The sequence below is a fragment of the Manis pentadactyla genome, chromosome 13 (genome assembly GCF_030020395.1).
Source record: "Manis pentadactyla isolate mManPen7 chromosome 13, mManPen7.hap1, whole genome shotgun sequence".
NCBI classification, from domain to species: domain Eukaryota; kingdom Metazoa; phylum Chordata; class Mammalia; order Pholidota; family Manidae; genus Manis; species Manis pentadactyla.
The window spans coordinates 6,361,386-6,384,222 of record NC_080031.1 but is presented as its reverse complement, the minus strand read 5'-3'; the positions used below and the strand labels follow the sequence as shown (position 1 = coordinate 6,384,222).

The 22,837-nt window shown below is 53.5% G+C and overlaps 1 long non-coding RNA gene across 6 annotated transcripts in view; it reads right to left on the bottom strand.

Annotated features, from left to right (window-relative positions):
- LOC118913559 (uncharacterized) overlaps window positions 1-18,104 on the bottom strand; it is a 45,903-nt gene extending 27,799 nt beyond the window's left edge. The window contains exons 1-5 of one of the 6 annotated variants that reach the window (XR_008993331.1): window positions 16,063-17,258; window positions 14,362-14,505; window positions 12,856-13,377; window positions 8,854-8,995; window positions 2,009-2,401 (exon numbers count right to left, since the gene is read on the bottom strand). This is a non-coding gene — a long non-coding RNA (uncharacterized LOC118913559). Of the gene's footprint in view, window positions 1-2,008; window positions 2,402-6,619; window positions 7,176-7,935; window positions 8,114-8,853; window positions 8,996-12,855; window positions 13,378-14,361; window positions 14,506-16,062; window positions 17,259-17,638 lie in introns of those variants that run through there. The other 5 variants (XR_005025250.2, XR_008993328.1, XR_008993330.1 and 2 more) reach the window with 5 other exon arrangements.
- Between the last annotated feature and the right edge of the window lie 4,733 nt (window positions 18,105-22,837).

Below are 22,837 nucleotides of genomic sequence, written 5' to 3'. Positions count from 1 at the left end.
AAACCAAACACCACCTTGAGCAGGTGATCAAAACAAAATCAACACCACTAATGAGGGGCAGAGGGAAATGCCAGAGCTCCAGATGTGAGACCCTAGAAGGACCCAGCGCCATTCATATACCATCCTAGGCGGCGATGCAATATTTCCTCTGATCATAAGAAAATACCAGACAAACAAAATGAAAAATGTTCTACTTAAAAGGGAAGAGGGGGAGGGACACTATTCTTCAAAATGTCAGTGTCATAAAAGACAAAGGTTATGGAAATGTTCCTGATCAAAGGAGACTAAGAGATGTGACAACTAAGAACATACCTGCTCCCCCACAGGATTCTGTCTTGCAAGAGGGGAAAATGCTAGAAAGGGTATTATTAGATCAACTGAAAACATTGGAATACAGATAGGAGAGTAGATGAAAGTATTTTATAATGTTAAAATGACTGATGTTCGTGACTGTAGTGTGGTCATATAAGGAATATTCCTAAGAAAATACACTTACATACTGAACTATTTATTTGGGAGTGAAGGGTCATCAGGTATTCAACTTACTCTCATATGATTCAGAAAAGCAGGGTGTGTGTATGTGTGTGCGTGTATACATGTGTGTGCCCAGAGAGAGAGGAATGTGAGAAGAGAGTGTAAATGATAAAGCAAATGAGGTAAAATGCTACCCAATGGTGAATCTGGGTAAGGGCTGATATAACTCTTTGTGCTAATTTTATTCTTGTAACTTTTCTGTAAATTTGAAAGTATTTTCTTTAAACTTTAAAAATAGAGTGAACCAGCAAACCATAAAATGAAAGAAGACACTTGCAATACAGATGTCCAAGAAAGAACTCTTAATCAGAATATAAAAGAATCCTATAAACCAATAAGAAAAGGCTAAGCTATCCACTGGAAAAAAATGGGCAAATTACTTGAACAAGCACTTCACAGAAGAAGACATTCAAATGGCCAATTAACATAAGGTGCTCGTTTTATTAGTCACCAGACAAATGCAAATTAAAGTCATAATGCAGTGCAGGCATGCCTTATGCTATTGCACTTCACTTCTCTGTGCTTTGCAGATACTGTGTTTTTTACAAATTGAAGGTTTGTGGCACCCCTGCATTGAGCTAGTCTATCAACACCATTTTTCCAACAGTATCTGCTCATCCATCTGTCTCTGTGGCACATACTGGTAATTTCACATTATGTCAAGGTTTTCATTATTATTATATTTGTTGTGTGACCTTTGATCAGGGATTGTGATTCACTGAGAGCTGGTTTTTACTGTAAATAACCAACAGAGGGCAGCTTAGTACAAATACCATCTTAATGAAAGTAATCAATGATGGTCAGCATTTTTTTAATCTATAAGGTATTTTTAAATTAAGGTATGTACATTGTTTTTAAAACATAATGCTATTACACACTTGATAGATCATCGTATAGTGTAAATATAACTTTTACATGCACAGGGAACCAGAAAATTCATTAGGAAGCAAACACAATTTTTTATGGTATTTGCTTTATTGTAGTGGTCTAGAACTGAACCAGCAGGATCTCTGAGGTGTGCCCATATTGCCGCACACCCACCAGAAGGCCAAAAGAGAAGAGAAAGACAAAACCAAGTGTTGGCAAGTATGTAGAGCAGACAGAACTCTTGTTATTGCTGGTGGGAAAATGAACTGGTACAACCTCACAGTGTATTAGTTATCTATTGCTGTGTAACAAATTCATCCAAAACTTACTGACTCAGTAAATTATCCCACTTACTGAAGTGGGATACTAAAAAAAACATTTGTTATCCCACAGCTTCTGTGGATTAAGTCTAGAGCTTGGGAGACTAGGTGCCACTGGCTTCAGGTTTCTGATGAGGTTTCCAGGACTGTGGTCTGATCTGAAAGCTTGACCGGGAAAGGGTCTGCTTCTAAGTTCACTCACATGGCTGTTGGCAGGATTAGGTTCCTTTCAGGCTTCTGACAGGGTGGGTGGCCCCGCTCGGTTCCTTGTTACGTGGGCCTCTTCATGTGGTAGCTCACAACATGGCAACTGGCTTTCTTCAGAGTGAGTGAGTAAGAGAGCGAGAGAGAGCACACAAGACAGAAGCCACAGTCTTTATAACCTAATCTCAGAATGACATCCCATTATTTCTGCCATATTCTGTTGTTAGGGGTAAGGTAGTAAGTCCAGCCCTGCCTCAAAGGGAGAGAATTATACAAGAGTGTTGAATTAGTCTGATCAGGCTGCCATAACAAAATATCATAGACTGGGTGGCTTAAACAGCAGACATTTATTTTCTCACTGTTCTGGGAACTGGAAATCCAAGATCAGGGTGCCAACAGGGATGGTATCTAGTGAGAGCTGTCCATTTGGGTTACATATGGCTGCTTTCTTGCTGTACACTCACATGACTTCTCCTCTGTATATGCATGGTAGGGGAGGGGGGAAAGAGAGAAAGAGAGAGGGAGAGAGAGACAGCTAACTCTTTTATGTCTCTTCTTATAAGGACACTAATCCTATAGGATCAGGGCCCCACTCTTATGACCTCGTTTAACCTTCATTACTTCAATAGAGGCCCCATCTCCCAATATAGCTACACTGGGAGTCAGGACTTCAACATATGTGTCTTGGCAGGACACAAATACTCAGTCCATAGCAAGTGTGAACACAAAGCAGCAGGGATCACTGGGGCCACCTTAGAGGCTGCTGCCACAGGGAGTGTGTCCTAAAGCTGGACACAAGCATATACTCCAACCTAGCAATTTCACTCCAACAGAAATGCATGCAAAGTACACCACAATATTGTACAAGAATGTTCACAGCAGCACTATTCATAATAGCACAACTGGAAACAATCCAAATACCCATCAACAGAAGCATGGATAAAAAAAAAATTGTGTATAATCAGACAAAAGAATACTATACCTCAATACAAATGAACAAACTATAGCCATATGCAATAGAAATAAACCTCTAAAATAGTGCTGAGGGAAGAAAGCTCCTACCCTACTGCCGAGGAAATTTTGCTAGACACAATGAGGACATATGTATGACTTAGTTTACATAAAGTTTATAAAATAAGGACAAAATTAATTGATGGGGTTAGAAGCCAGATTGGTGGTCACCCTTCATGGATGGAGGTGGGAGGCTGGAAGAGGACAAAGGGCACTTCTAGGGGCTAGTGACGTGTTTCTAGACCTGGTGTGTTCACCTTGTGAGAATTCATCAAGTTGCACACTTATGAATTTACATGTTTATGTATGTGTTCTTCAATTTAAAGTTTACATTAAAAGGGGTATCTAGACACTTGCTAAGTTTAGATTCTAGAATCAGTCATGGCCCCTTTAAAATTCCAAGTCAACTGGTCAGGGATGAGGTGAGTGGGAGGTGAATTTTTAAATTTTTATTCAATTTATTTAAACTAAAACAACAACAATTCACCCATTTCTTCCCCTGGCCTCCACCTCCACCTCTTGCAGCTGCCACTCTGTTCTCTGTATCTATGAGCGTGGCTGTCTGTCTGTCTGTTACTTTAAATTCCACATATAAGAGAGATCATACAGTATCTGTCTTTCTCTGTCTGACTTATTTCACTTGGCATAATGCCCTTGAGGTCCATCTATGTTGTTGCAAATGGCAAGATTTCATTCTTTTTATGGCTGAATAGTATTCCACTATATATACATACCACAGTTTCTCTACCATTCGTCCATTGATGGATACTTAGGTTGCTTCCATATCTTGGCTATCATAAATAAGTGGTGCAATGAACATGGGGGTGCATGTATCTTTTTGAATTAGTGTTTTTGTTTTCTTCAGATAAATATTTGGGAGTGGGATTGCTGGATCATATGGTAGTTCTGTTTTTTTTTTTTTTAGGAATTCCCATAGTGTTTCCTACAGTGGTTATACCAGTTTACATTCCTATCAACAGTGCATTTTCTCCACATAGCCCCTTTTCTCCACATCCTTATCAACACTTGTTATTTCTTGTCTTTTTATAGTAGTCATTCTGACAGGTATGAGGTCATATCTCAATGTGGTTTTGATTTGCATTTCCCCAATGATTAGTGATATTGAGCATCTTTTCATGTACATGTTGGCCATCTATACATCTTCTTTGGAAAAATGTGTATTCAAATGTTCTGCCCATTTTTTCGTCAGATTGCTTTTCGACTGTTAATAAGTTCTTTATGTATTTTGGATAATAGCCCCATATCAAGTGATTTGCAATTATTTCCTGCCACTCTGTACGTGGCTTTTTCATTTTCTTTATGGTGTCCTTTGCTGTATAGAAACTTTTTAGTCTGATGTAGTTCCACTTGTTGATTTTTGCTTTTGTTGTTGATGTCATCTGAAATAAAATCATTGCCAAGGCCATTGTCAAGAAGCTAACCCCCGTGCTTTACTCTGTGAGGCTGTGGGGAGTCACTCACACCCCTGCCGGTGCTTTTCCCCAGCAACAGTGACCGAGCACCTGTACCCCAGGCTCCTGGTGGATACTGAGGGGCAGGAGAAGCAGGACAGCACTCCTGTCCCCCAGGAGCACTCAGTCCAGTGGAGGGTATGGACCCCCGACCATATCCCTGTACTGGAGTTACAGGACAAGCAGGGGGGAGGTGTGCTCGCCCCAGACTGCAAAGACTTCCTGGAGGAGGTGACATGCCTGCTTGGCCCTGCCTCCCCTTGGAGGCCCCTTCTCCCACTTCTGCGGCCCCCCTCCCCTCGCCCCTGCCCTTTCCACCCTTCTCCATGACCCAAGCGTTCCCCACACCCAAATCCCTTTCTTTTCATCTTCTCAGCACAACTGACACAGGGTGCCTTTTCACGAGGAGCTTTGCTGGAAGTTGAAAAGAATAAACAAAAAGTAAATAACAGAAGTCCGCCTACCACAGGCCAAATTTCTGACCATGCCCTGGCCAGCAACTCAATCCCAAGGGTCTCCTTGTCCTGCAGAGCCCAGCTCATCCGTGCCATTTCCCCTTCTCCATCTGGGTGCCTGTCCCTTTTCCCAAATGCACACCAGACGGACCCACCCTGGGCAAACAGTGGGTAAGAAATGAGCTTAGCATCCTGAGCTCACCCCCCTCAACAGCAGGCTCAGAAGCCCTGACCTCTTTATTCCATTCCCAAGAACAGGTCGAGGTTCTTCTCCTACAGAGGGACTCTCCGGAAACTGTGACCACAGGAGGGCAGGGAGAGGGGCTTCAAAAGAGAGGGGGGCACAGCAGGGTACAGAATCTGGAGGGGATGCCATGCGGGAAATTAAGAGCCTGCGAGACCAGCCTCTCCTTCTATATGTCCCATTTGCAAATCCCCTTCACACTCATGATACCCTTTAATCTCCACAATAATCTTTAAATTCAAGCAGTAGGAATGGTCTTTAAGGAGGGGAAATAAATATATATTGAGCTTGGTCCACTGGGGACTGCAGTAGACAGATGATGCCCCCCAGGTGTTCAGATCCTGATCCCCCAGAACCCATGAATTACGTTCCTTACATGACAAAAGGGACTTGCAGATGTGATTGAGTTAAGGATCTTGAGATGAGGTGATCACCCTGGATCAGCTGGGTGGACCCAGTGCGATCCCAGGGGTCCTCCTAAGTGAAAGAGGGAGGTGGGGGAGTCAGAGTGAGAGTAACGAACAGGAGAGAGACCCCACTGGCCAGGGCTGGCTTTGAGGATGGGGAGAAAGGGTGACGGAGCCAAGGAACACAGCTGGTTCCATGAGCGAGGAAATAGATTCTCTTTTGGAGCCTCCAGGAAGAAAGACAGTCCAGCCCACACCTTGATCTTAGCCCAGGGAGACCCATGCTGGACTTCCAACCTCAGGAACTATAAGATAATAAATATGCACTGTTTTAAGTCACTAAATTTGTGACAACCGGTGACAGTGGCAAGAGGACACGAATGCAAGCACCTAACAGATGGCAAGGAGCCCACCTACAACACCTCCTCTGGTTGTATCAGCAATCCCAGGAGCATGCGCTGACCCCCATTCCCTAGATTAGGGCACAGAGGCTCAGAGAGTCACGTGACTTGCCCCAGGCCACCCAGTCAGGCTTAGGTTTGGGCTCTTTAGAAGCAGAGCCTGAGGCAGGGATTCCGGTCTCATGATGTCTTGAGGGAGCATTCTTCAGGCAAAACCCATAAACGATTGAGGGAAACAGCAGAGGGAAGGGTATGAGGAAGGATGGGGTGTTGGGGGAGGTTAGCCCTTGGCCTGATGCATGGGTCACTCAGGAGTATAAATCATCCCAGAAAGTTACCCTCACTCATGGTAAGGGGCTCAGCCGTTTGGAACCTCGTGTCAGACTGTCATTGGTTGGCTGGTGGCTGCCCTAAAGAGGGGCTGGAGGTAATGCCTGGGGTAGGTGGAGGGCAGTTCTCTTCAGAAGGGGCAGCTGTGACCTGTCAGCAGCCCACACCCATGCAGCTGGAGATGGGCAAGTCACAGTGGCATTTGCACAGTCATGACCATGATCCCTGCTCCTGCAAGAGATCTGACCCATAGACGCGAGTACCAACGGGCTGCCCAGAAAGGAACGTGCACAGTACATAGAGAAGGAGCAGGTTGAGCTGGAGACACAGAAGCTGGGTACCCCCATGCGCCTCCCCACCTGGCCAGCACCCAGCCAGTGTCTGGGCCTTGTCCTCAGCCCCACTCACCCCTCTAGTAGGTGCAGCTTCTAGAAATTGCAGCATCAGCCTTCTGACAACAGCACCTCATTGCCCGCCCGCCCTCTGCAGCTCCCAAGACCAGAGCCTCAAACATTTGGGATTCTCTGAGGAAACTGGATGTTAATGGTGTTCACAGCTCCCTTTCCTACTCCTTCCTCTCCTCTCTCACTTTCTGAGCTTGTCCCTGAAGCTGTTAATATCCAGCTGGAACTAAACTGCAACTGTATTTCAACCTCCCCAATTTTATTTGCCACAAGCAGGGTGGTTTCTCCAGGGCAGTGATGGCAGCCAGATCTTGCTCCTCTTCAGCCCCTGAGGGCTGGTGGTGTCGGACAGCCAGGACCGGGGGAAGGAGGAAGCGGTGCTGGATTTTCTGCATGTTTTATGCGGTGCCCTTCTGCTCCCATTCCACACATTTCACAGGCCAGCCTAATGGAGCAGAAATGTGCTCTCCACTGAGGCAGGTGCCAGGCCACCGGAGCGCTGGGAGGGTCTCAGCGCATCTTTCCCCTTGGCAGCAGGGGAGGATAAAGGAGGGAGAGAGTCAGAGCAAGAAGCTGGAAGCCCGCGCAGAGGCTGGTGGAGGCCCGGCCTGCGGTCTGGAGGGGGTCTCCTGCCTCCCGTGTCCTGGCAGCCCTTCAGGGACCCGGGAGGAGTGCTGGAGGCCATCGGCCCTCCTGCTGGGAAACCCTGCCCACACTGACCTCCTGCCCTGCCTGTGGGCACCGCTGAGCTCAGGGATGAAGTGCAGTCCCTCTGACTCACAGGCCCCCTGGGCTCCAGGCCACAGCTCCAGGGCGAGGGGAAGTGGGGCTTTCTCAGGCCAAACCAGGGCGCTCTGGGCTCCCTCCCCCTTCCAGACCAGCGACTGGGGCTTGTGCTTCCCCCAAGGCCTCCGGGCCCCAGAACCCTGTGTCCTCATCCTCACACCGGAGAGCAAGGGGAGACCAGGGGCTGACTTTAAATCCCTGGAGCCAAATGTCAAATAACCCCTCCCCCAGCCCAGGCACACAGCCCCACTAGGACCCCCAGACAGTGCTGGGGGCCATTTTTATCCTGGAGACACACTGATGTTGCTCTGGAGGGAAATTCATCAGTGGCTGATTGGCCTGAGACAAAGGGACCCCAGAAGGAGAGAGAACCCGAGAGCTCCAGGGCTAAGCTAACAGACTATGTGGCATAGCAACTGTTTGGCCCACCTGGGACGAGAGTTGCCCATTTAATTACTAGAAGTATCTATTTGGTTGAGCTACTGTGTGCCATGCACTACACAAGGAGCTTGACATGAGCCATCTCTTAGCGTCTGCAGATCAGCCCTGTGACATAGAGGCAAATATCCCTGTTTTACAGAGGGGATAACAATCCCCACGTGCAAAATCCCTTACCATCTCATTGCATCCTCTTAACCCTGGGGGACTGTCATGGCCGAGAGGATGAGTCTCCTTTGGCTGAAGAGGGAGGTGAGGCTCAGAGAGGTTTGGTAACTTACCCAAGGTTTCCCAGCACTAACAAGTGCAGGTCAGTGCAGGACTGGTCCCTAGGCCCATATGAGCCTAAGGCCCAAGCTGCTTCTACTATGGCTCCACAGCAGGGGGCAGGGCTTCGATGTCTGGGTTGGGGGATCTACACACTGGACCTTGGCCAGGGGATCATTGGGCAGGGCCCCTCCCCATGCATGCAGTCCACAGCCCCTGCCACACGGCTGGGCCAACAAGGACACTGTGCCCTGGGGGAGAGAAGCCTCATCCCAGCCTGCCTAGGACACTGCCTTCTGGAGTCTGCACCGGGGACACCACATCTTTCAGTGGGTGTTCATTGAGCACCCATTCCCTGCCAGATACTACGCTTTTGAGATCCCACAGCCAGTAATCTGCAGATCCCAGCCAAAGATCCCCCACTCAGTCCCCTGGTCTGGTACTCCTTACACCCCACTACACGTTCCCTCTTTCACACCCTCCCAGAAATGCACACATGTGCACACACATACACACACACACACACAGCCCTCCCTAACCAGCCACCTCTAAACTAGGTCAGGCCCTCCAGCCAAAGTGAGGATGGGCAGAACAGATGGAGGGACACGGTGGCTCCGCAGACCAAGTCCTGGAAGCAGAGGACAGAACGGAGAGGCGGAGCGGAGACAGCGAGGGCAGGAGAGACAGCCTCAGGGGAGGCCGCAGGTACTCACCCCGGGTCAAGATGCAGGCTCCGGCAGCCCCACAGCAGCTTGGGTGAGACTCAGGGAGGTGGGTGGGATTGACAGCCCACTCCTTAACAACGTGGGGCCCTGGGGAAGGTTTACAGACCTGCTCTAAGCCTCATGTCACCATCTGTAAAATGGAGATGCCGACAGTGGATACCTCGTGGGATGACTGTGGAGGTGAGGTGAGCTGGGGTGTGGGGTGTGGGACCTCGGAGATGTGAATCACCAGCAGGGTGCTTATATCTGCCTCTGCTCCCACCCTCCTCACAACAGCAAACACGGGCTGAGTACGTGCTCTGTGCTGGGCACTATTCTAGGGCTTCTCGTGAATTATCCCACAGCATCCTCATGCCCATCCCAGGAGGTGGTTCTCTGATCATCAGCCCCATTTCAGAGCAGAGAATTGAGGCACAGCACATGCCGAAGGTCAGGGCAGAGCCAGGCTTAGAAGGTTCCAGAGCATGTGCTCCTCTCCCACCCCACCCATTGACCCTGCCCCTCCCTCTTGCTGTCCCTCCTCAAAGCACCAAGACTCAGTCCACAGCAAGGGGAGGGTGCAGCATGCCAGCTGCTCAACCAGCAGGGCTGCCATTGGGGTTCACAGTGTGGGGTAAAAGTGCCAAAAGGCTTCCTTATCCAGAAGCATCTCCCCAGCTGGCGTCCCCGGAGATTCTAAAAGCAAATGAAGGCACCATCTCCAGTGGTACCTGTTGAAATACATACGGATTCTCAGGAAAGCTCTCCCATTATCTCCTTAGCAGAGATCAGTCACTAGGGTTGGTTAGTTAGAGGGCTGACTGATTTCTGAGAGAGGCGTGCAGAGGTGGAGAAAGGACTGTGGCCTGGAAGAGCTCAGAACCATCCAGGGACAAATGAGGACAGTCCACACAGGAGGGTCTGAGTGGGACAGGTCAAGGCTGAGGAGGCAGGTGCGGGGTGGCAGATGGGGGGACGCAGCTGAGTACAGGGCATGGATTTCACAGTTCCTGTGCAGCAGCAGCCCATTTTTCAAACATTTTCCTCGGAAATGAAATTTCCAGACCAAAGAGGAGGGGGCAGCTCTACCTAAAATGGAGCTGGGAGAGGGGACACAGCCCTGATCTCTCACCCTGTTGCCCCCACCCGTCACCACACCACCAGGGCATCTCTGCCGGCCTTGGGACTCCCATTTGCCAATCACTGATCTTGAAGTAAAGAGCAGCAGCCTGAAGTCACATGAGGTGATCTGACCTATAAAGTCTCTAACGTATCTCCTAGCTATGACATTCTAGGTGGTTTAGGGACAGGAACAAAGGGAGCTGGTCAGGGACAGTCTTTACTGCTGAGTGAGGCACCAGGCTGAAGTCACATGGCCAGGGAGGCCCACAGACACACCTTGTTCAGCCAGGCTTTGTGGCTGCACTTCCTTTTCCCCAGACCCAGAACACAAGCGTAGATCTCCGAGGACACCTGGGATGGTGTGCAAGGACCAAAGGGGAGGCGTGGGGCCCAGATCCAGACCACCCAACTCCTTGCAAAGTCTCCCCTCTGCATTGTGCCCTTTCGTTCCTGTACTGTGCAGCCGCGGGGTTAGGAAAGTGACATCATGAGGTCTGGGGTCAGGGGCCTGGGCACTCCCCGGGCCATTAGGGAGCTTTATTGCCTTCCCTTCCCTTAGAAACTCATGGGATAGGAGGGAAGAGATGACCATCCTCCTTATGTGGCTGAGGAAAGTTGGGCTTAGTGAGATACAGTGACTCACCCAAGGTCACACAGCTAAACCCCGGCAGAGCCACTAGGACCAGGTCTTTTACCTGGTGTCACTCCTGTGGTGCTCAGAGGCTGGGCCTCCGAGGCTCTCAGCACGGGGGGCAGGTTAGACGCCCAGACCTCCTTTCTGCAGTACAGTGGGGTGTCCAGCCCTAGGTTGGCACAGACTGGCTCCAAAGCGGCAGTGGGGCGGGGTACCAGGTCTTGGGGGGACAGCAAAGGTCTCAACTTATCCCCGGGCACTCATTACTGCACAGGCCACTCAGGAGATCAGAGCCCAGCGCCTAGTAAGCCCGCCAGCAGGTAGACAAGAGCAGGACCAGACACCTCGCCTGGGGCGAGGCCAGGAGCAGAGCATGGAGCTCCCAGACAAGGGGTGTTTCTGCTGTTTCTTCCTGCCTCGGAGGAGGAGCTGGGGTCCCCCGCAGAAGGGAACTCGCACAGCAGCCCCCTGGCCGGAGCCTGGGCCTTGAGCACCTATACCCACATTCCAGGGCCCTGTGGAAGGAAGGATGGTGCTGGAGTCCGCGGGAATATGCAGGGTCTGGAAGGGAAAGGGGTGGGCGAGGCCTGGGGGCTGTCGCATCAAAGGCGTGAGGTGTGCGGCAGGGGTTCCCTGCTGGCAGAAGGACGGCAAAGCGGGAGCTGACCATGTCCCCCGGATCTGAGCCCACACCCTGACCCCAAATCCCTTCCCTGGCCAGGGCAGCCCAGGAGGCTCCTCCAGCCCCCGCCCTGTGGCTGGAGGACTCTCCGCAGCCCCCTCACCCCAGGCCATTCCTCCTCTCCCACTGATTCAATTATTCATCGAGTGGAGTTCTCAGCGTTGGAGTTAATCTCCTTCCCCTCTTGGCAACTCCCAAGCCCTCCCCGCCAAGTTTGGGGTGGGCAAAAGACGCTGGCAGGCTCCGTGTGGTGTTGATTAGAGTATTGATCCTGGCTGCGGCCTCGCGGTGGCAGGCTGAGCATCCATCAGTGCCAGGTGGGGCAGGTGGGGTGGGCCCCGGGGTCGGGACCAGAGCGTGCCCAGAGCTGCTCTCCAGGGTGGAGGAGGCGCAGGGCAGGGGCAGGCCCTGGCGCCTAGAGGTGTACCCCGAGTGTCAGGCGGGGCTGGGGTGCTGCTCCTTCTAATCCTGAGTACCCTGCTCCTCCTGCTCCGCAGAGCGCTCCCCACCGTGCTCTGTGGCCCATTGCTGCGCGGCTGCCTTTACTGGTCGTTCTGGCAGACGGCCGTGCATGCCATTTACTGAACACCCCCCGAATGCTAGTCCTCTGCCAGGAGCGCTTGATTTGTGCGGCAACCCAGTGAGGCTCCTCTTAGCATTCCGCCTTCCCTTATGCAGAAACTGAGGCTCGGAGAGGTCAGGTAAGGCTTGCTGAGCCCAGGAGAGGCCAGATCCGAATGTCACTTTTCCACCAGGCCACACGGCTCCCCTCCCAAAGGAGCAGTGATGTTAAGTGCGCCGCTCTGGGCCAGGGACATTCTCCACTGACAGGTCGCATTTACCTTGTGATGTAGAGGTTTATTATCCTCATTTTAGAGATGACGACACCTGAGCAACTTGTGCCCAGGTTGTATAGCTGGGAGGTGGCAGAACCGGATTCAAACCTTCTGTGTGAAACTCCAAGGCCGAGCTCCTTCGGTGTGTACAACAATTCCCAGACGAAAAGCACTTTCACCAACACTGTCTCATTTTTCTCTTTACACTTACACTGCAAGAAAATTGGAGTTATTGTCCCCATTTTTTAAAAGGGGGATTCCAAGGCATGGTGTGGGTAAGTGGTCAGGGATGGCAGAACAGGGACTGGAGGCTGGGGCCTGACGCTCTGACGCCAAATCCACCCCCCACATGGCGTCTCCCTGGGCTGGACTGCCACCTCACCTCTGCCCAGAAATCCACCTTCCTTCTCTTCCAGGGAGCCTTCTGGGAATTGCCTTAGGGTGGCAGCCTCTCTGGCCTCTCTGCTCCTTGCTAGAGCACAGATTAAGGGTGATACTAGGTTTCCTCTCCAGGAAAGAATGACACGTGCTTAGTTCCACTTTGAGGCTTCCCTCAGGCCCTTTCCCCTACCCAGAACTCCCCTGGCTCCTTCCCTTCACCAGCCCTTCTCCTTCCCTGCCTGCAATCCCTGCTCAGGCACACTTCCTCCAGGAAGCCCAAGCCCGCCGACCCCCACCACACACCACTCCCACAATCACCTGCTGCTCGGCTGCAGGAGGCCGAGGCCCCATCTTACCTCTCAGCTCAGAGGCCTTGGCAAGTGGCTTCCGCTCTCGGTTTCCTGTACACCTCATTAGAACCACCCAGAAGCTCTGTAAACTACTCAAATGCCAGGGCCCCACACCTGAGGTTCTGAGTCGGTAGATCTGGGGAGGAGCCCAGGCATCTGCATTTTTTAAAGCACACAGGTTTTCATTCAACAAATATTTATTGAACATCTGTTATTGGAAGTCTGGACCCTGGAGCCAGACTGGCTGTGTTCAAACCCCAGCTCCCCTGCACCCTGGGTGACTGGAGAGGGGGCTGAAGCTCTCTGTACCCAAGAGGGAGGGTCACTCGCTCTTAGTGTACAGTGTGCTTTCTGGGGTTGCTGAGAAGGACTGGGATGTGGAGGGAGCTGGGGGTGGGAGGAGCAGAATGGTGCCATCCTCGCCTTCAGGGTCTTCCAGTGGGTGAGAACCTCCAAGCTGGTGGCCTCTGAGGTCCCTGCCTGTAACTCCAGTGAGAAAATCTGTTCCCAGCCCAGGGCAAATTACCTCTGAAACCGAAAGTTAGGGAAACCGAAATCAGTCAAAGGAAGAAACAAAGTGGGAGAAACCCATTTATTGCTCACAGGCAGCCATCCACTTCTGCTCACCCCTGTCTCTCATGACCCAGCTGCAAAAAGGGACCCCACCCCACCTCTCCCGTCCAGATACGCCCCGTCCCCCTTGTAATTACCTATTGATATGGAGATAGACTGCCTCTCTCCACCCCTTGGAAACACCTATTGATATGGAGATGCACGAAGGCCAGGCAAGAGATTCTGGAAATATTGCAGTTTTACCCACACTGCCACATAAAGACCCTGGGACCCAACCATTGCTTTCAGCCACTCCTCTTAAGAGCCTTTTGTCTGTTTCCTGGCATCCCCAGCCCTTGTGCCCCTCTAAGGCAGAGCCAAGGCTGCCTCAGGCCTGGGACCACTCCCTACCCCCAGGAGAGGGCCCTGCAGGCAGGCTGTGGCCCAGCAGGATATTTGGCCGCAGAGTCCCAGGCACCCCGGAAGTTCCCAACTCCACCTCCTCCCATCTTCAGCCCTGGCTGTCATGCAAGGCGGGCAGGGAACCAGGCGGCGGCCATCCCAACGCCAGCCCTGGAGTTAGCATTGACGATGGCGTTATGATTGCAAATTGATCTGTTGTGCGCCCAGCTGGTTACCCGGCAGAGAGAAAGCGAGCCGTCGATACTGCATTTCCCACCCAGATCCAGAGCCTCTCCCTTGGGCTACCCACGAGGGAGAGAGAGAGGGAGAGAGGAAGAGACGGAGCTCCTTCTGCGTTACGTGCGGTCTTTGCAGGGTCCCAGGGAGAATGGGTGGGAGCCCGGGCTCAGTCCCAGCGTCTGCTTCTGGCCCAGAGCTAGCTTGCAGCTCGACATGGAACAGAGGCCTAACACAGCGGGCAGCTGAGACATGTATTTCCATCTAGTTTATAATTCTGTAGCTTGACATGCGTCTTGGAGCAAAGGAGAGAAAACTCACCTTCAGTCTGCTGGCTTGGGGGCATGTGATTGCATTTCTCCAGAGCTTCCAGTGCAGGGGTCCAGGAGGGGTGGTGGCGCTCAAGGCTCCGGTAAGGGAGACCTAGCCTGGGTGCCTCTTTGGAGGCTTAGCCAAGGTACAGCTCTGCAGTTAGAACATGTAGAACCAGGTCCTGCCAGCTCTACACTGAGCCCATGTATTCTGGGTTCCAGCGCCATGCTAAGTGCTGGAAAATCAGTGGAGGGAAAGGGGGCCACATGGCTAACACTATGCCAGGCTGCCACTGAGGGAGCAGAGACCCTGGCTCTGGGCCCAAGTTTCACCTTCCCCGTGGGGTCTCTGGCTGACGCATACTCCAGCCAGATGACTCCCCCTTTAGGTCCCTACAGCTCAATGACACAGCGGTGTGGAGGTGAGTGCCCGAGAAAATTCTTGCATGGCATCACAGGTAGCCAGGCAGTCAAATTTACAAGGCAAAGTAGCTCCTTGTCCAAGTGGGGGCCCCCATGGGGTCCCTCCCTCTGGTCCTCTGCCTCCCCTTCGGCTGCAATCACAAGCTTTAGAACTCGGTTGTATTCGGAAGCCTGGTTTTTCCTAAGTGCATGAGCTCAGAAAGCCCCCTCGCCTCTCTAAAGCTCTGTTTCTCACCTGAACGAGGAGAATACAAATGCCTCCTCCTAATGGTGCCGTGAGAGCTCAGGCCCGAGCGCAGGCCTGAGCACACGGCACATGCTTGACTCTGATGGCCTGTACTGCTCTCCGCAAGGTGGGTGCTGCCTTCCACCCCTGCTGTCCCAGAACGTTTCCCAGATGCCCTGGCTCGTGCAGATCAGGTGAGCTGTCCTTCCTGCCTATCAAGGGGGGCTTCCCTGTTCTGATGATCCGACCAAGGACCCCTCCTTCTTTCAGTGACTCACAACAACCATGTCCTCCCACTTTTAGGGAAAATACTGCCTGCCCTGGCAGGCAACCTGATCCTACAGACCACCTGCCCATGGCCCCAGCATTCAGTCAGGGCGACCCCCACACTGTATGCAGTGGAGGCCGACACAAACCCCAAAGAGGGGATATTTTCAAGTAAAAGAAACAGGCACAGCTGTCCCCTCTGTGGCCACCTATTGAGCACCCAGCGTGTGCTGGGCATGGTGCCTGGCCACAGAGTGGAGGGTAAGCGCTGATCGGGGCCAGGCCCACTCTGAGGACTCCTGGCCATGCAGAGAGAGCCAGGTAAGAGCTGCTGAGGGACATTCGAGGCATCCTGGGAGCTGGACCCTTGGGTAAAGGAAGACACCTCGGAGGAGGTGACACTCTAGCTTGAGTCTTAAAAGATGAGAAGGGATTCTTTAAGCACCTGCTGGAGGGAAGGGCATTCCAGACAGAAGCTGGCACAGAGGCTCCTGGGGTCTTGTCCCAAGGAGCCACTCCAGGCTCCATCACTGAATTCAACCAGCAGCCACTGAGCATCTGCCATGCACCAGGTCCCAGGCAGGGGCTGAGAGACTGGCTGCAGGGGTGGTGGGCATTGGAGAGACAGGTGGAACAGTTCAAGGACCCTGTGCCCCAGGGCGGATGAGGGAGCTATCAGCAGGCACCAACACCCAGCAGACAAAGGAGCAAGCGCCGTACAGAGGGAAGCGGAAGGGAGAGGAGAGTTTTGACAGAGTGTGGCAGGAGGGTAGGGACCTGGGGAAGCATCCTCACCAGGACCTTGGAGGAAGGAGGGACTGGGAGAAGTCCTCAGGACCAGGAGCGCCAGGTAGTCTCCCCCTACTTCCTCTCACCTGCTCACCCCCTTTTAGAGCCTTTGCCCTGATGCATGTGAAGCACCAGTGTCATTCTGACTTCCTTTCTTTCCCACTTAGAGGTCTCCCTCCTCCTGGAGACGTGGAGCTGTGTGCAAGCCGTGTGTGTGCATGAATGTAGGCACACATGTGTGCCAGCATAGAGTGACAGCAGAGTGGGGCAGAGGAGATCCCACCTCTCTGGGTGGTGACACCCATCTGGGGGCAGCCAGAGAGGGGGCATTTGAGGCCCAGTTCCCTGGCCTCTCCTCAGCCCGGCCCCCCCTCTTTATTTACCAGCCTTCTGAGGCCCAGGTGACCCAGACAGAGGATGGGGAAGGGGATTTAATGCAAAGGCACATCAGGCTCAGACAGAGCAAAGATTAGAAAAGGGGGGAGAGAGGAAAGAGGACAGGGAGGGAAAGTGTGTGTGCGTGCAGGTCAGCAGGAAGCAGAGAGAGGCAGGGAGTGAAGAGATGCCGATGTGCTGCCCTGGTCGGCTCCAAAGCAGGAGCCCCAGGCGGCCAGAGGCTGCAGGCTCCTTACAGTGCTTGGGGATGGCGCCCGGGGCGGGCGGCCAGCCAGAGGGAGGGGGCACAGGAAATGGTCTGGTCTGCAGATCCAGGAGCAGCAGGGCCGTGGGGCTGTGGACAGCGAGCATGTCTTGGCCTGGACTGGGAGACAGATGCCCCCCAGCCTCTCTGGCATTGAGTCCCCTCAACCCCTACTCCTCCATCCCAGAGGGCCAGGTTCCAGCACACGGAGCCTGAATGGACGTGACAGGGCCCTGCCCCTCTGGGCTTCCTGTCTCCTGCCCAGCCCAGGTGCTCAAGTCCCTGCCAGTCTCTACAGTGCCTTGCAAAGGGGTCAGCATGGCAGACTCATCTTGGGGCAAAGATGGGGTGTTGTACAATCCTTCCAAGCCCCCTTCACCCGTAGCCAGATCAAGGAGCCTGACATTGTAACTGCCCAGCCAAGCCCAGGGGCCCCTCGGCCTCATGGGTGTGAAAGGGACAAATTACAGGTGAACCATCTGCAGAGAGTGTGGATTCCAGCCCAATGACCCTGGAGAAGGAGGTGGGCCACCACGGAGGTTTGTCTGGGGTCCCTGGAGACTGCCCCCCTCAGAAAGGCTGCCTCCCAGCTCTCACCTGCAGTCCCAAATCACAGGCTATCCACTATTCCTGATCAGGTCAGAGACGCCCGAGCTGATGAGGCACAGGAGGCCCACATGACCTGGGACCCACTGGGCCCCCAGTGCTTCCCTCTCTCCTGCCTCCACCCTCAACATCTGGGCCAGCCCGTCAGCCCTGCCTCTGGGATGACAGCCAGCATGCTAGGGTGTGGGGCGGAGGTGGGGGACAGTTATTACAAGCCAAAGAAGCCCCCAGACCGGAAGCCAGGAAGAAATGGATGAGCAGGCCACTTCCCCCTGCCCCAGAGCTAAGCCAAGGAGGAAGGAGTTGACATCAGCCCCCCTCTGTTCTGTGACTCACCATTCAGGATGGGATGTAATCCACACTCCCCTCCATCTCTGCGTTTCTAGAAACCGATTCTCCATGAATTTTACATCAGGTTCAGAGGCAGGAGACATGCAGCAGACACTGAAAGGCTGCTTTCATGTAATGCTGAGGGGTGTGTGTGTGTGTGTGCGTGCACCAAGTTGCACACACTAACACATGCCTACCCCAAGTATGCTCCTGCACACACCGGCCCCTACCCCTTAACTTTAATGCACACACACACCACCTGTGCAACACTCCTGGACCTTCACACTCCCAGGCACACACCCCTGGGCACACACACCCCTGGGCACACATCCTTCACACATCCCTGCAGGGCTCAGTCACACACTGAAGAAGCCCACCACAAAGTCACCACCACCCCCAAGCCTCACACAGGTGCCCAGCAGCATGCGGTCACGCTCAGATACAACGCACACACTCCCAGACTCCCGGCAGAGCCGAGGGCTCTTCTGATGAGTTTCCTCATCTCACTCAGAGCAAATCCACGTCTGACCGGACACAGTCACACCCACATTCCAACAGCCACCTGCCCCCAACACACAGCAGACGTTCCCACTGCCGCAGCCCACAGCCATGACTCACACCACCCAGCGTGGGACACACAGGGGAACGCTCTCACTGCCTTTTCTAAATGAAACTCTTTTTTAAAACTATGTGTGTTTCACTACTCGCAAAGCACTCATGTAGATCATCTTATTTATTGCTCACAACAGTGTCAAGAAGTGGCATTATTATTATTACCATTTATAGGAGGAGATGAAAGCTCAGAGAGGCTGGGGGTCTTTCCAGGGTCACACAGGTTGTATGTAGCTGAGATGGGCGTGGACCCAGGTTTGTCTGATTCCAGATACTCTGCTGATCTTCATAGGCTTGTCACTGGACTACACAGCACCTTTGTGCAAACTAGGAAAAGGTGCCCCCTCCAGGCAGACGTGGCCCTGTGGCAGGGTCCCAGACCTGGCAACCGAGCAAGGGCTCAAGGTCAGACCTCCCTCACCCTGATGCCTGGGCCCCTGGGTGCTGATGGACACCTGGACAACCACGCTCAGCAGCTCCACTCCACCCACCCACCTCCGCAGGGCCCCCTCCTCAGCATGACTCTCTCTTCCCCCAGTGCCCTAGACATGGGGGGCCGCTTCCCCAAACCACCTCGGAGGCACAGGTCCTCACTTCACTATGACCTCAAACCGCTGGCCCTGGCCCCAGGACGCTCGGCGAGGTCCTCCTGACGCGGCCTTGAAGGGAGGTTCCGCAAACAGCCGCCAGACAGAAGGACTTGGGCGAGCCCAGGCTCCCCATGCTGGCCTGGGTCCCTGCTCCCTTCCCTGCACAGCACCAACGTCAGCACACAGAGGCCACCGCACCCCGTCAGGCCCCCCTGGTTTCAGCTCCCTCCCTCTTTCTGAGAGCTTTCTGGGGCTCTGCGTGCTGTTTGGTAAATAAATCGAGGGCAGCGGGAATAATATACCTGTCAAACAGCAGCCAGCTTCCAATTTCCGCTGTCAGCCTGCCTGGCCGCCATGCCGAGCCTACTGACATGCAGCCATGAGCAGCACATTTCCGGAGGTCCCCGCGGTGGGGAGGGGCAGGCCATTCCCAGGGGACCCCCTACCAGTGCAGACCAGAGGAAGAATTTCCAGTGGAGAGCTGAGAGGGGAGGGGCTGAGACCAGGGTGGGCTCTGGGGGGGCAGGGGAGGCAGAGGCTGGGGGAGCTAGCACCACCCTTTGGCTCTCTCCACAGGAGGGGGCCAGGAAGGGTCATCGCGACCCATCACTGCAGGACCACCTGCCCCACACTGGTCCTTGCTGATATGGGCAGGCGATAGCATCTGAAGTGAGATCCTGGGGCCTGGGGGACAGATAGATACCCCAGGAGTCATTGATTCTGACCCTCTGCCCCCAGCCCAGCTGCCCTTTGATCATCCCAGTATGAGAGGTCAGCCAGACCTAAAAGGTCTTCCAGGGAGAGCGCCATGCAGCTCAGCCGCAACGAGCATCGAGGACCTATTGAGGAAGTGAAGCACGGTAAGTGATCTTAGGCACAGCACTAGGCCTTCCTAAGCCTCAGTTTCCTTAGCTGTAAAATGGGGAGAGAATTTCTATGTCCTACGTCAGTAGAAGCTATACATTGTGAAAACAAGGCTTTTTCCTTTTTTGTTAACTGCTCCACTCCCAGTGCCAAGAATGAGAGTAGGTATTTTTCGTTGAAATATATTGACACGTAACATTGTATAAATTTAAGTATATGTGTTAATTTGACACATTTATATGCTGTAATATGATTGCCATTGCAGCCATAATCAGCACTTCTGTCCTGTTACATAATTATCACTTTATAGGAGTATTTTTGATAGTAAGTCTCTTTGAGTGAAAGAATGTAAAGTGCTTAGTAGGTGCTTATTAAATGGTAGCCCCTGTTATTTAAGATCATAGCCAAGCTAGTGGGAAACCCAGGTCCCCTGCCTCCTGGTGCCAGGCCACTCTCCACCTTTCTCTGCTTGCCGGCATGGCTGCCTTTCCCCTGCGCACCCCTCAGCCCTGCACCCCAGCCCCTGAGCTCTCCCTCCTTGGCGTGGGGTAGGAGAGGGGGACCTTCTCCATGAAGGAAGGGACAGGGCTGAGCTTCCTTGACAACCCTCTGTGAGGAGAGAGACAGAGAGGCAGCACTGAGCACGTTTGTTTCCATTTTGTGCAAAGGAACCAAAATAAGCACACAAACAAATTTGGTAACACAAGCTTGGGGGGTGGGGGGAGCGCAGCCCCCCTCTACCCACCCCGCTGGGCTGCTGCTGTTTGCTCTCAGATGTGAGGATGAGTAACTCCTGGCCACCCACCGAGCTGGGAAGCCATCCCAGCTCCCGCCTCCAGCACAGACCCAGGGGGCTGGGGAGGCACGAGACCCCAGCTCTGGCCCCTAGTTCTGGTGCCCTGGAGGGGAAAGGCCTTACCAGGCTGTGGCACATGGGATTTAGATCAGCTCCGTGGAGGCCCCCTGTCCCCCCATTTTGCTGCACACACGTCCAGAGAGGTTATGGAGCATCAGTCAGAGGGCGGCGGTGAGACATCCCCTGGGTTTTTTATCACTGGGGGCTGATGGAAAGGCCCTCCTGCTGGTGGTCAGCGCTGTGGGAGCCACCTTCTCAGGGCCTGGCTGAGCCTGGGGATCTCATTGGCCACTCCTTGCACGCCGGGGTGCTTTCTCCCTGTGTGCCCCCACACCGAGCAGGATCAGCCTCTCCAGAACAGGAAGCTGGTCACTGCCCAGGCGGGGAGTGGGGCAGATGCGGGGACAGCGGCCTGTACACCTGGGGCTCTGTGCAGCCCCCATCTCACCCTAGTGGGGCACAGGCAGGCTCCTGCTGTCAGAAGAGGGCCTGGACCCAGGCGCAGACCCTCGAGCACTGCCCCACACACGGACGGCCCTTGAACACCCCAGGGAGAGAAACCCCATGAAACTCAGAAGCCACAGGTTCCACGGGCTGTCCTAACCCCAGCCTTTCTCACCGTGCGCACACGCAAGGCCGAGGAAGAGGAGGCTCTGGATGAGATGAACAAGGAACTAAGGCTGGAATGGAACTAAGGAAGGAACTAGGGCACACCCAGAGCAGGGCCGGGCAGGGTGTGCCTCTGGGTAATACACAATGAGGTGCTGCCCATACTCAGCGGCAGCCCCGGATGTGGCAATCCTTCTCACTTCCTGGTGGCCCTACCTAAGTGCTGCCTCTTCCCAGAAGCCTCCCTGGATTCCCTGTCCAGTACTCTCTCCCACTTTGCAGGGAGCTGCAGCACCATATATGATGTGGAATCCAGTCGGAACACTTTCTTTGGTCTTCAGGTGGATTTTTACATGCACAGTATGCACATACATAGACACAAACACATACCTGTGTGCACGTGCACACACACAAAAAAGAAGAATGCTCTGCCTCCTGCCCTGGGTTCTGGCTTCAGTCAGATGCCATTATTCTGCTGACGAGTCAGTATCCATGTGAGGGCTCTGGCTTATGGGGTGACCAAGTGTGGCCTCAGCCATTCCCTGGTGTTGCCGCACAGACTCCTGGGACAGTGCATGTAAGGGCTTGAGTGGTAGAGCAAACAGACCTGGGTCTGACCCTATTGCCCAACAAAGTCTGGCTGTGCAATTTGTGGCATGTCCCGCCATCTCTGTGCTTGGGTTCCTTGTCTGTCTAGGGGACACTCTTAGGAGCTACCTTGTAGCATTCTGTGAGAATTAAATGAAAGCATGGCACAGAGAAAACATTCAATAATGCTTATTTTCATTATTGTCCCTTTGTAAAGGATTCAGGAGATGATGTAGATGATAGCGGATGCCAGCTCAGTAAACCAGGAGTCTCTTTCAAAATGTCCAATCTCTCCAGGCAGCTTCATCCTCTAACTCGAGGCAGGAGAGAAGCCGGGCAGGCCCAGGACAGTGATGGTCCACGCCGGTTCCCTCTAGCTCCCACAGAGAGCCCCTCCTCGTGCACAGCACAATGCAAGCAGCTGCCCCAGCCCCCCGGCCCCCCGGCGGCCCCTCAAGCCCCAAATGCACACCATGTGGCCTGTAGAACATTTAATGAGGCAGTGAGTGAACATGAGGGGCTGGAGGGGTGGTGTAGCTGTAAAGAGGAGGCAGCCCTGGGGGCAAACACTGGGGCCCCATAGAGGCCCTCAGCAAAAGCAGGCTGGGAGGTGAGGCTTAGGTGCCCACACAGCCAGAGACTCGAGATGGGCCGGCCCCTTGGGCTCCGGGTCTGCTTTGCTGCACACATGAGGTGCATACGTGTGTAACTAAACTAGAAGCCATAAGTCAAGGGCTTCTGAATCTGGAGACCACGGTGGGCCTCCCAGGGGTCTGTGAATTCCCACAAATAGTAGGTAGAAGTGTATGTGTGTGTGCGCACATGGGCCTTTAGAGAGGAAGAGAATCTGTTGCCTTCAACGCATTTTCAAAGGATCCATGACAAATAGGAAAGCTAAGAATTACTATTCTGCATCATGAGTCCATTTAGCAGCTGAGGAAAGCAGATTCCCCTAAAGAGCGCCTCTCAGACCAGTTCCCCTGGGGACATGCCAGGACCTGCAGCTAGGGGCGCAGACAGGACCAGAGGGGCCTGCCCTGCCGCCCACACGGAGCTGAGCCGGTCCCCGCCCCTCTCTCCCGACTG